The 10,909-nt window shown below is 44.8% G+C and overlaps 1 long non-coding RNA gene across 1 annotated transcript in view; it reads left to right on the forward strand.

Annotated features, from left to right (window-relative positions):
- The window catches only part of LOC138567316 (uncharacterized), an 85,533-nt gene extending 74,989 nt beyond the window's left edge, over window positions 1-10,544 (forward strand). The window contains exon 2 of the long non-coding RNA XR_011302165.1: window positions 7,619-10,544. This is a non-coding gene — a long non-coding RNA (uncharacterized lncRNA). The remainder of the gene's footprint in view (window positions 1-7,618) is intronic.
- The last annotated feature ends 365 nt before the right edge of the window (window positions 10,545-10,909 follow it).

The raw sequence follows: 10,909 nt of genomic DNA on the forward strand, positions 1-10,909 counted from the left end.
ATGTAAATGGATTACCTGTATCAACGGAACTGATCTATGCACATACTGATGAATAAATTAGAATTGACCTGGCAGAGACCCTAGACCAGTAATACATTCATGGAATGGTTAACCCGCGAAGGGGTTGGACAGCAGGCTGGAGAAATGTATAAAAGCCTGAATGTCCCAATGTACAGTCTCTCAATGAATACATCGAACCCCGTTGAAGTTCATTGTGTTGTACTGAGGGCCGATAGCTATCTGATTTGTCATTTGACTTTGTCATTGCTTGACCTTAAAATAAAGTACTTTCTATGTTCCTTTGTAACCAGTGTTTGGTGTGTTTCCTTTGGGTTTCCCGGCCTCATATTATTTTTCTCTTTTCACAAGTCATCAATAATGTCACCTTTGCATTTGATCCAGATTTCTCATTCACCCAATCCGGATATGCTACTTATTCTGGGACTTACTTCATCTGTGGAGATAAAGCTTACCACTGGTTGCCCATGAATTGGGGTGGAAGTTGTTACCTGGGTTATGTTCTGCCAACAGTTCGCTATACCCGCACTTTTCCCACACAGTCCAGATGGAAAAGGAGCTCTGCATGGGATGAGTTTCTCATAGGAATGGGTTATCTTACACCAGCCCTGGGAATCAAGGTAAACTGGGACCGTGTGACCTGATTATCATGACTGATTGAGGATATTGCAAACACTGCTGCATCTTCACTGACACTTTTGTCCAATGAACAAATACCCGTCCAAACTATGGCTCTTCGGAACCGTATGTCGCTGGACACCCTATTAGCCTCACAAGGAGGGGTTTGTGCAATCATGAAGAGTGAATGTTGCACCGGTGTATCAAGTTATGCCAGTAATATCTCTGACATTGGGCCTCATTACGAGTTTGGAGGCAGCCATGGTGCTATTAGCACCATGGCTGCCTCCAAACCCGTGTACGGGTCCGGGTAGTCGGAATGGGGACTTACCGGGTCATTCCAACCTTGGAGGACCCAGTAAGTCCCCATTCTGAAAACCATTCCCCATTCTCATTCAAGCCCCCATAGGGCTCAATGGGAATGGGAAAGGAGCTAATAACGGGCCCGCAAATAGCAGGCCCGTTATTTGCTCCCTGGTCCCTTAGCAGATCCCGCTAAGGGCAGCTGGTAAAACCAGCCAGCCCTATATCATTATATTGGGACCCGCTAAGGGACCTCGGAATGCAGCGGTAGGGGGTTAACGGCACCGGAATCCTTACCGGTGCTGTTAACCCCCTACCGCCGTACTTGTAATGAGGCCCATTGTCTCTCATATCCATAGGAAAGGAAGAAAAAATGGGCAGAGCCCTCTTTTTTTGGGGGCCTGACTCACAACAGCCTGCAGTGACACAGCTCCTTCTCAGTCCGGCACAGATTCGGGCATCTGACTTCCACAGACTGCCCCCCCAGCCGTGATAATCAAAATTGATGCCGGACCATTGAAGGTTGACGCATGCTATCGGACCGGGATCGGACGGTGTGATACTACGGGCCCGACTGAACAAGACGCAACACCTCTACAGCGCTGCACGATCCGATCCTTGGACGATAGCCGTGCAGTATGAGACGGCATCTTGACGAGGGTCCACTTTTGAGGCGGGCAGATTTGCCGAAATCACCAAACACAAGGTAAAATTCGTTAGGTAAGTCCTTTGATAAACCGTACGGTCCTCCTTAGGTTTGGTCAGGTGAGTCGTGACCCGACTCTTAATTTAACCCTGACAATTTGAATTTGGCGCATTGTATCTGCAGACACAATTATTGACCAGGTAACACTAAGTTTTTGAGAAATGCATGGGAAATTGTCTAGCTGCTTTAGGGCATTATTCCGCAGCGATCGACAATCTTTGGAATTTAGCCATCCGGCACCACAGGAGGGGTCGCCGGCGTTTAGTATGTATTGTAAACATGGCATTGGAAGTGTAGTATTTAATGATATTTGGCACAGACGAACCAGACATGCCTCCGAACTTCAGTGGTCAATCAATGGTAGTTTTGAGATCCCTCGTATTGAATACTTAGAGTCGGTCTTGTTAAAGAAAAAGGCCAGACCCGCAGCATTTGATGTTCTACAGAATTGGAAAAAAGAAGCGTTGCAGCAGCTTAAGAGTAGGGAAAAACATGTGCGCCGTCATAAAACGAACGCTGAAAAGGCGTCGTTATATGATCAGGACAAACAGTCTGAGTCAGTTAGGAATATGGATAGTGCTTTCTCACTCGGTATTCAGAAAATCTATCCTTCTAAAGACCTTCATGTTTCTGAGGAGTTTCTCGACAAATTGTTAAACGAGCGAAGGTCTGGTGCCTGTGCACCACCTCCGTATGATCCTCTTCCTGTTGCTTTGCCTCTTTCTGCTGTTATTCCTGCTCTCCCTGCTCAACCTGTTGCTCCTATTATTCCGGCTGTTGTTCCTCCGCCTGCTCTACTACCTCTTCCCATTTCACCAGTAATAACACCTTCATTGAATCTGCCTGCACCTCCACTCCCGAGTGGTTCTGTACCGACTATAGTTGATCGGGGTGCGGGGTCGAAGGTTGTTACTCGTAATACTGTCCCTACAGATAAAAAGCGGGATTTGTTTGCAGGGGCTAAGCATTGTATGGAGAGAGATGATCAAGCTAATGTTTTTGCCACATGTCTAATAAGGATAATTTTCCTGAGAAAAATGTTTTTATTGAAGGTTTAGGGATTCATTTATGCGTAATGTGGGGTAAATTAAATAATGTGGATCTCCCACAAGGGCTGAGGGATCTGAATACTTTAGCACTATCAAGAGATACTGTGGAGAAAGTACATGAGCATGTCGAGAGGTTGTTTGAGTATAGGAGAGATTTGGAGAAATTACGGAATGAGGATGACGAAGAGGAGAATATGTATGTACAGAAAAGATTTCTTCCGTGTCATAAATGGGCATCTGAGGAAGCACAAATTTGTATAAAAGATGCGATTAGATGGATTTTGGATTATCGATAACTCTGGTTGAGGTATATGACACATATAGTCAATATACGCTAGAAATGCAGAGGAAGGTGATTCAGGTAATGGTAGAGTACCTGCAGGATGAATGTGTGAGGAAGAAGGTTAGTTGTCCCACAGAGTTACTGGGTATTTATAAGAGAGCTTTTTCACTTGACACTTCTTTGACTACTTTAGCGCTCGACTTAGCTCTGTTGAGAGAGGTACCTCCGACATTTGTCCCAAAAGTTGAGATTGCCGCTAATGCTGCAGCAGGTATAGCTGCTGTTGGCATTCCTGCACATTATGTATCGCAGTTGGTTCACGTCCCGTTTTCACGACAGGAAGTAAACACTATTAGGCAATCTATTCCCAACATTAGGAAAAATCTGACAGGATTCTATAAAGAGATAGAGTCCGTCTTGCAGTCCTCAGTGTTCACCCTAGGCGATATTGACTTGTTATTCCCTGTACTCCTGCCCGTAGATTTGTGGAAGCAGGTTAGAACAATAGATGATGCACATGGGTTGGGAGATACGTGGGCTAATATAACTAGGCTTGACGGGGAAAGGCCAGCTGGTGAGAGACCGCCTCAGGTGATACTCACTTTGCCTGACAGAAACATTGCAAAATTAAAAACTATAATTCCCGAAAAAAGAATTATTTGGGACAAGCTTACGGCCTGTGTCCAAGGAAAATCTGAGGGTGCCACCGAGTTCTTTAATCGGTTCGAACAAGTATTCTCAGACTTTAGTGGACAGGATTTAGGCACAGAACCTGGGAAAAGGTTATTTGTGGACAAATTTGTGCGTGGATTGCTGCCTGACATCCAGTCACAGATTATGTCTTCCGAGAGCGCTTGGCAGGCGAAATCCCCATCAGAAGTACTGCACATGGCTCAGTACTACGTGTCAATAATGAGTAGAAAAGAGAAAAGGAGACTTAAAGACTAAAGTATTGTTACAACAAATTGTTAGAGGCCCCAGAGGGGGTAGTTTGCAGATTAGATGTCAGTATGTTCCACAAGGGAATGTGCCCTTGGGTCCTGTGAACATTAACCAGTGTGCCTATTGTCGCCAGGAGGGTAATTGGCGTGCACAATGCCACGTCCTTCGACAGAGGTCGAATAACACATTTGGGAGTATGGGTAGATGGCCCAGAGTTCGCCCCGGGGTGGGGGGCCCTGGTAGAGGTCAGTTTTTGCTGGATCCTCAGCAACCTTTTTCACAAGACAATCAGACTTCGAGTGTGGATACTAGAAACATATTCGATCATCCTTCTGCTGCTTACCTCTCTGAGGAGCGTCCTTCTGATGATATTCTGTTTTGTTAGGATTGCCCGGAGCAGGGTTTGGAACCTACACCTATTCCCGTTAGTCAGAAAGGTCCCTACGTTGAAATGGTAGTGGGAAATAGGAAACATCAGTTCTTGATAGACACTGGAGCACAGAATTTCACCATTGATCATTCTCGGGTTCCAAACATTCCACTGTCAGGGCAAACCAATGTCTCCGTAGGGTTTTCTGGCACGCCAGTCATTTGTCCGGTTTCTTCGCCGGTTCTTATTTCTTTGGGTCCCTTTACGGACCATTGTCCATTTCTTTTGACTTCGAATTGTGGAGAGAATTTGTTGGGGTTGAATCTGTTGAAGGAATTAAATGCGGTAATTCATTGTTCATCTGATGGAGTGTGTTTGACGATTTCACTACAGCAGTTTTCTGTTTCACAATTTTTGACTAGACCTTTGCCACCAGAATTCAGTAATGTCCCGGAGTGTTTGTGGGCGGCTGACGACAATGATGTCGGTGTTCTACAGATTGAGCCTGTTAGAATAGTCTTGAAACATGGTATTAAGCTGCCACGTATTCCGCAGTATAAGATCTCGGTTGAAGGTGAGCGAACTTTGAAGAGCATTGTTTCCGATTTTGTGCATCGTGGGGTGATTGAGAAGTTTACAGGAAGTTTGTGCAATAGTCCGATCCTACCCATGTACAAAAAAGGCGATAATGCTATTCCGTTTCATTTTATAATTGATTTGCGTGCCATCAATAGAGTTGTCGCTCCACAATTTCAAATTGTGCCTGATGTGACGACGATATTAACTATGATTCCAGCTACGGCTACTTACCTTAGTGTTGTGGACCTGAAGAATGCTTTCTTCAGTATTCCTATACACAAGGACAGTAGATATTTGTTCGCGTTCACCTTGAGGGGACGCTCGTTCACATTTACTCGTGCACCTCAAGGTTACACCGAGAGTCCTAGCTTTTATAGTAGGGCCTTGAAAGAACAGCTTGATACTCTTGAATTACCCCCTACTTGTACGCTGCTTCAGTACGTTGATGACTTGCTTTTAGCAGCAGATTCTGAGAGCTCTTGTAAAGAGGGCACTGTATTATTGCTCATCCATCTAGCTAAGCATGGTCACAAAGCTTCGCTTAAAAAGTTTCAATATTGTTGCCAGGAGTTTGCCTATTTAGGCTACCTCCTGTCAAAGGAAGGAAGAAGATTGACACCTGAAAGAATAAAACACATTTCTGGCATGTCTGTCCCAAGTACACAGAAGGGAGTCAGAGCCTTAATAGGTATGGCTTCTTACTGTAGGTTATGGATCCCAAACTTTTCACTAGTGATAAAACCGATGTTGGCTTTGACAAAGAAGGGCATTTCTTCGCATTGCCATGGAAATCGGAACATCAACAATCATTTGAGCTTCTCAAGACTGCATTATGCTCTGCACCGGTTTTGGGTACACCAAATTACAACAAGGCCTTTGTGTTGTTTGTGCATGAATGTGATGGATGTGCTTTGGCTGTATTAACGCAGGAACATGGAGGGAAGAATAGACCGTGCGGTTACTACTCTTCCGCCCTTGATCCTGTCGCATGCGCTTTGCCAAGATGTTTGCAAGCTGTTGCTGCTGCTGCCGCGTCTGTAAAGCAGAGTGAGGGAATGGTCCTAGGCCATGATCTAACCCTGATGGTGCCTCACTCTGTAGATGTTCTATTGAACAAAACTCAAACGCAACACCTCACTTCCGCACGATTGACGAGATATGAATTAATTTTGTTTGCTCCCCACATACAAATTAGGAGGTGTTGTGTTCTTAATCCGGCTGAACTCCTACCTTTCCGGCAAAATACTGTTTGCGGTGATGATGTGTCACATGACTGCCTGTATACTACTGAACAAGAAACAAAGGGCAGAATTGATCTTAAGGACACTCCTTTGGATAATGCGCAAGGGGAGCTATTTTGTGATGGCTCCTGTTTCAAACTTCTGGATGGTACATCCACAGCTGCTTATGCAGTCACTACATTAAGCACGGTTGTAGAGACCAAGCGAATTACACATAATTCCGCGCAGGCCGCAGAGATTATAGCATTAACCCGAGCTTGTGAGCTTTCCGAAGGGCTAACAGTGAATATATATACTGACAGTCAGTATGCTTTTGGGGTGGCTCACAACTTTGGGAGACTTTGGTCAGAGAGAGGGTTTCTAACTTCACATGGGACCAAGATTCAGCATGGCCCCCTGATAGTACAATTGCTCTCGGCGCTCGCGCTCCCTAGTCAGTTAGCGATTATGAAATGCGCAGCGCATCGAAAGATCACAGACGATATAGGAAAAGGGAATGCTTTCGCTGATCAGATAGCCAGACAAACTGCCACAGATCTTCGCACAGAAATGTATGCTCTAAGAGAAACTAGGGATGTCTATTTAATGGACGAGGATATTGGGTCTGTGCGGGATATCCAAGCTGATGCCACAATGGAAGAATCTAAGAAATGGGCTGAATGCTTGGGGAAATTAGATGATGACGGGTTTTGGGTGGACACAGTTGAAGGGAAATGGTTACTTCCTAATGCCTACATAGTCATGATGGTCACTATGGTACACGGTCCCACACATGTGTGTGCTCAACAGATTACGAAAATGTTACAGAAAGTCTGGGTAAATGATAAGATTTCGAAAATTGCTCAGCATTATGTCCAGAATTGCATGATTTGCCTACAGCACAATGTGGGGAAGGGGACGGTAACTCCAAGGGGTAGCTTTGGGCCTCCTTCTGTCCCATTTGAAGTAATTCATTTTGATTTTATTGAGATGGAGCGGTGCAATATTTTAAAATATGTCCTTGTGGTCATTTGTGCCTTTAGTAAATGGGTTGAGGCATTCCCTGTCAAAGATGCTACAGCCATGACCACTGCGAAAATTATGATAAAGGAGTACTTCCCACGGTTTGGGTTGCCAAGAGTCATTTGGTCGGACAATGGTCCACATTTTGTTGCTGCTGTAATTTTACAGATATGTACGGCACTACATATTGATACGCGATTTCATTCGGCTAGACATCCTCAAAGTGCCGGGTTGGTAGAGAGACATAACGGTATCCTAAAGAACAAACTCGCTAAGACGTGTGCCGGTACCAAACTAAAATGGCCGTACGCCTTACCAATCGTGTTAATAGCCATGCGCACTACCCCTCAAACTAAGACTGGGCTCTCTCCATTTGAGGTGGTGATGGGGAGGCCTGCCAATATCTGGGGTCTTCCAAAACCTAAAGCATTGAGAAATGTTGAGAATGTATTGCTTTCAGACTACTGTAACCAGTTGACTAAAAATCTGTATTTCATTTATCATCAGGTACGATCAGCTTTACCTGTACGTTATGAGGACACAACATCCGGCCTGGTAGCTGGGTCCTGGTGAGAGCATACGAGCGGTCCTCTTGCCTCGCGCCTCGCTGGCGGGGACCATTCCAGGTCTTGTTGGTCACCCAAACGGCAGTGCGGGTGGCTGGAAAGAAGAATTGGATACATGCGACGCATGTCAAGAAACTTCCTCACCCGACGCCGCACGTTACAGAAGAAACAGGACCCCTCACTAACGCTGCAATCGATGATCCTGAAGCAGCAAATAGCACTGTGAGTGAGTCGGAGAATCTCTCTGAGCCCGTGGGGCTTGGGGAAGTGTTCATTTTGTCTCCACACTCTCTGGAAAAGTCATTTCCGGAAACCATTGCTTTGAATTCTGCAACTTCCGTTGCCTCTGATATGTTGCTTCCCTCAGGGAGTGACGTTACCTTATTTCCGGATCAAACAGTACCGGGAACCACCAGATATAATCTTCGGCTGAGAAAATAGATCTACGGCACGGTTCGACTGTACAAACAAAAAAAGGAAAGGATCATCAAGGGCTTTCTTTTGCCCAAATTTGAGAAATGGGGTTCCGTCGGCTAGGGTTGGGGAAGGACTAAGAAGCCACGTGACCGGGGGGTTGCCAGCAACAAACATTGGGGTTTCCATCCGAAGACTACGATGTCTGCCACCGTTACTACCCGTATTGGACTGTAAATAAGGGGGTGACCAACTTGGACAATGAACAATGTGCCGAAAACGTATTGCTTTGTTTTGATGATAATAATTGGGGTTTTTATGGTAACTGCTTTAGGATTCTGGTATGTCGAGGAGATTTATCCTCTAGAGCCTCTTTTGCCAACTGAAATTGTACCTACTGTTTTTACTCCTTTTGTACATTTCCATACTCTGTCACCCAGGGACTCTGAGCATAGACAGAAGTATCACAATAATAGTATGATGCTGATTATGAATTCAACACATGCCATTTTTAACAAAACCAATTGTTGGGTCTGTTCACATTTACCGCAACACAGGGATAAGGGGCTAGGTTGGTATATTCATCCCTTACCTTTGACGACTACTTGTTATGCCTCTCTTAGAGCACTGTTCTTTGGCCGATGGAATGATAGCATCTGGGGGAATTTTGATGGAACTAATTTGAATAATTTTGAAAAAATGTGTTCTGACTCCCCTGGGATGCTCGCTTTTGGCAACGTTGCTTCAATTAGGCCTTCTGATAGACTATCTCGTCCTTTCCAATCTTTGGTTTCCTTTAAAATGGCTCTGATAGGCAATAAGGATGCCATGCCTCCTTCTTACTCTGTTAACCATATCCCCGATTCAGTTTCTTTCTGCATACAGAGGAATGGTACCCGGCCAATGGGAGATTTTAAAGGCTGTGCCAACGTTGCAAATTTGACTGGGAAAACAGACCTTTGTATGTAGGCGAACCTGTCTATTTCGTTTGCGCTAATGTAGCATTTCCATGGTTGCCCAGAGATTGGCAGGGAACCTGTTATTTGGGGATCCTGTTACCTGGGGTATTCATAGCAAGCACTTTGGAAGTTTCGAAGGCTCATCCACGGCGGGACGAGAATGGTGATACCCCCGCACAAGTGATGGGAGATATAGCGAAATCAGTTGTGCCATTTTGGGGGCAGATAGCAAATTCCGAAGGCATTAGGAGACTAGCGAGAGTACTGGAGAGAACCATCAACCGGACCACAGATATACTCTATAACATGACATTAGAGCAGAAAGCGATAAGATTAGTAGCACTCCAGAACCGGATGACATTAGATGTCATTCTGGCTGAACGTGGTGGAGTATGTAAATTAGTGGGGTCCGCTTGCTGTGTTTTTGTACCAGACTCCTTCCCAACCATTTTCAAAGCAATTCAGAATCTGCACGTCCTTAGCTCAGAAGTGCATTTTCCCGAGGGGAACTGGAATCTTAGTGCTTGGTTTTGGGATTTCTTGCGATCTTGGGGTTGGAAGGTACTTTCAGTTTTATTGGTCATTTTGGGAGTTCTGTTATTCCTTTGTTGTTGTATCCAATGTCTTCCTAGTATATGTTCGATGCTAGGGGATGTTGTGCTCAGGCGATAGGTACGATAGGACAAAAGGTATATGCCCCGGATAAAACTTCCAAGGAGTATGTGTTAAAAGAGATCTTAGTGAACGACCTGATGGCCATAGATATCTCTGACGGCGATTCAAGGTGTATGGACGATGACGTATGGAGTTACTTGCAAGGAGATCAGAAGTAGTCTTAGCACTTAGCATAGGCCAAAAGGAGGGTTTGTAAAACTCGATATTAAATTATGCCTCCTATTGTAAACGATTGTATGTATATTGGCCTACGTCAAGTTGCTTAAAACTGTACGCCAATAACTCTCTACGACAAGGTCTTGACCTTAGAAATTGATGTAAGACGCCATCTTGATCAAACCGCCATTTTAGGTTCTCTTGCTGTGTAAAAGTCACCCTGTACATCAAAATGGTGGACGATGCCATTCCGAATAGAATCCGGTCGACATGACCTCCGTACAGCTAATGTATAATTTGCCTACAGGCCATTTGTTAGGGTCATGAAATGAGACCTTGTCCTACTGTTTACCGGCATGTAAATGGATTACCTGTATCAACAGAACTGATCTATGCACATACTGATGAATAAATTAGAATTGACCTGGCAGAGACCCTAGACCAGTAATACATTCATGGAATGTTTAACCCGCAAAGGGGTTGGACAGCAGGCTGGAGAAATGTATAAAAGCCTGAATGTCCCAATGTACAGTCTCTCCATGAATACATCGAACCCCGTTGAAATTCATTGTGTTGTACTGAGGGCCGATAGCTATCTGATTTGTCATTTGACTTTGTCATTGCTTGACCTTAAAATAAAGTACTATGTATGTTCCTCTGTAACCAGTGTTTGGTGTGTTTCCTTTGGGTTTCCCGGCCTCATATTATTTTTCTCTTTTCACAAGTCATCAATAATGTCACCTTTGCATTTGATGCAGATTTCTCATTCACCCAATCCGGATATGCTACTTATTCTGGGACTTACTTCATCTGTGGAGATAAAGCTTACCACTGGTTGCCCATGAATTGGGGTGGAAGTTGTTACCTGGGTTATGTTCTGCCAACAGTTCGCTATACCCGCACTTTTCCCACACAGTCCAGATGGAAAAGGAGCTCTGCATGGGATGAGTTTCTCATAGAAATGGGTTATCTTACACCAGCCCTGGGAATCAAGGTAAACTGGGACCGTGTGACCTGATTATCATGAC

This window comes from Ambystoma mexicanum, chromosome 2p (assembly GCF_040938575.1).
Source record: "Ambystoma mexicanum isolate Mex_15411 chromosome 2p, UKY_AmexF1_1, whole genome shotgun sequence".
NCBI lineage: Eukaryota > Metazoa > Chordata > Amphibia > Caudata > Ambystomatidae > Ambystoma > Ambystoma mexicanum.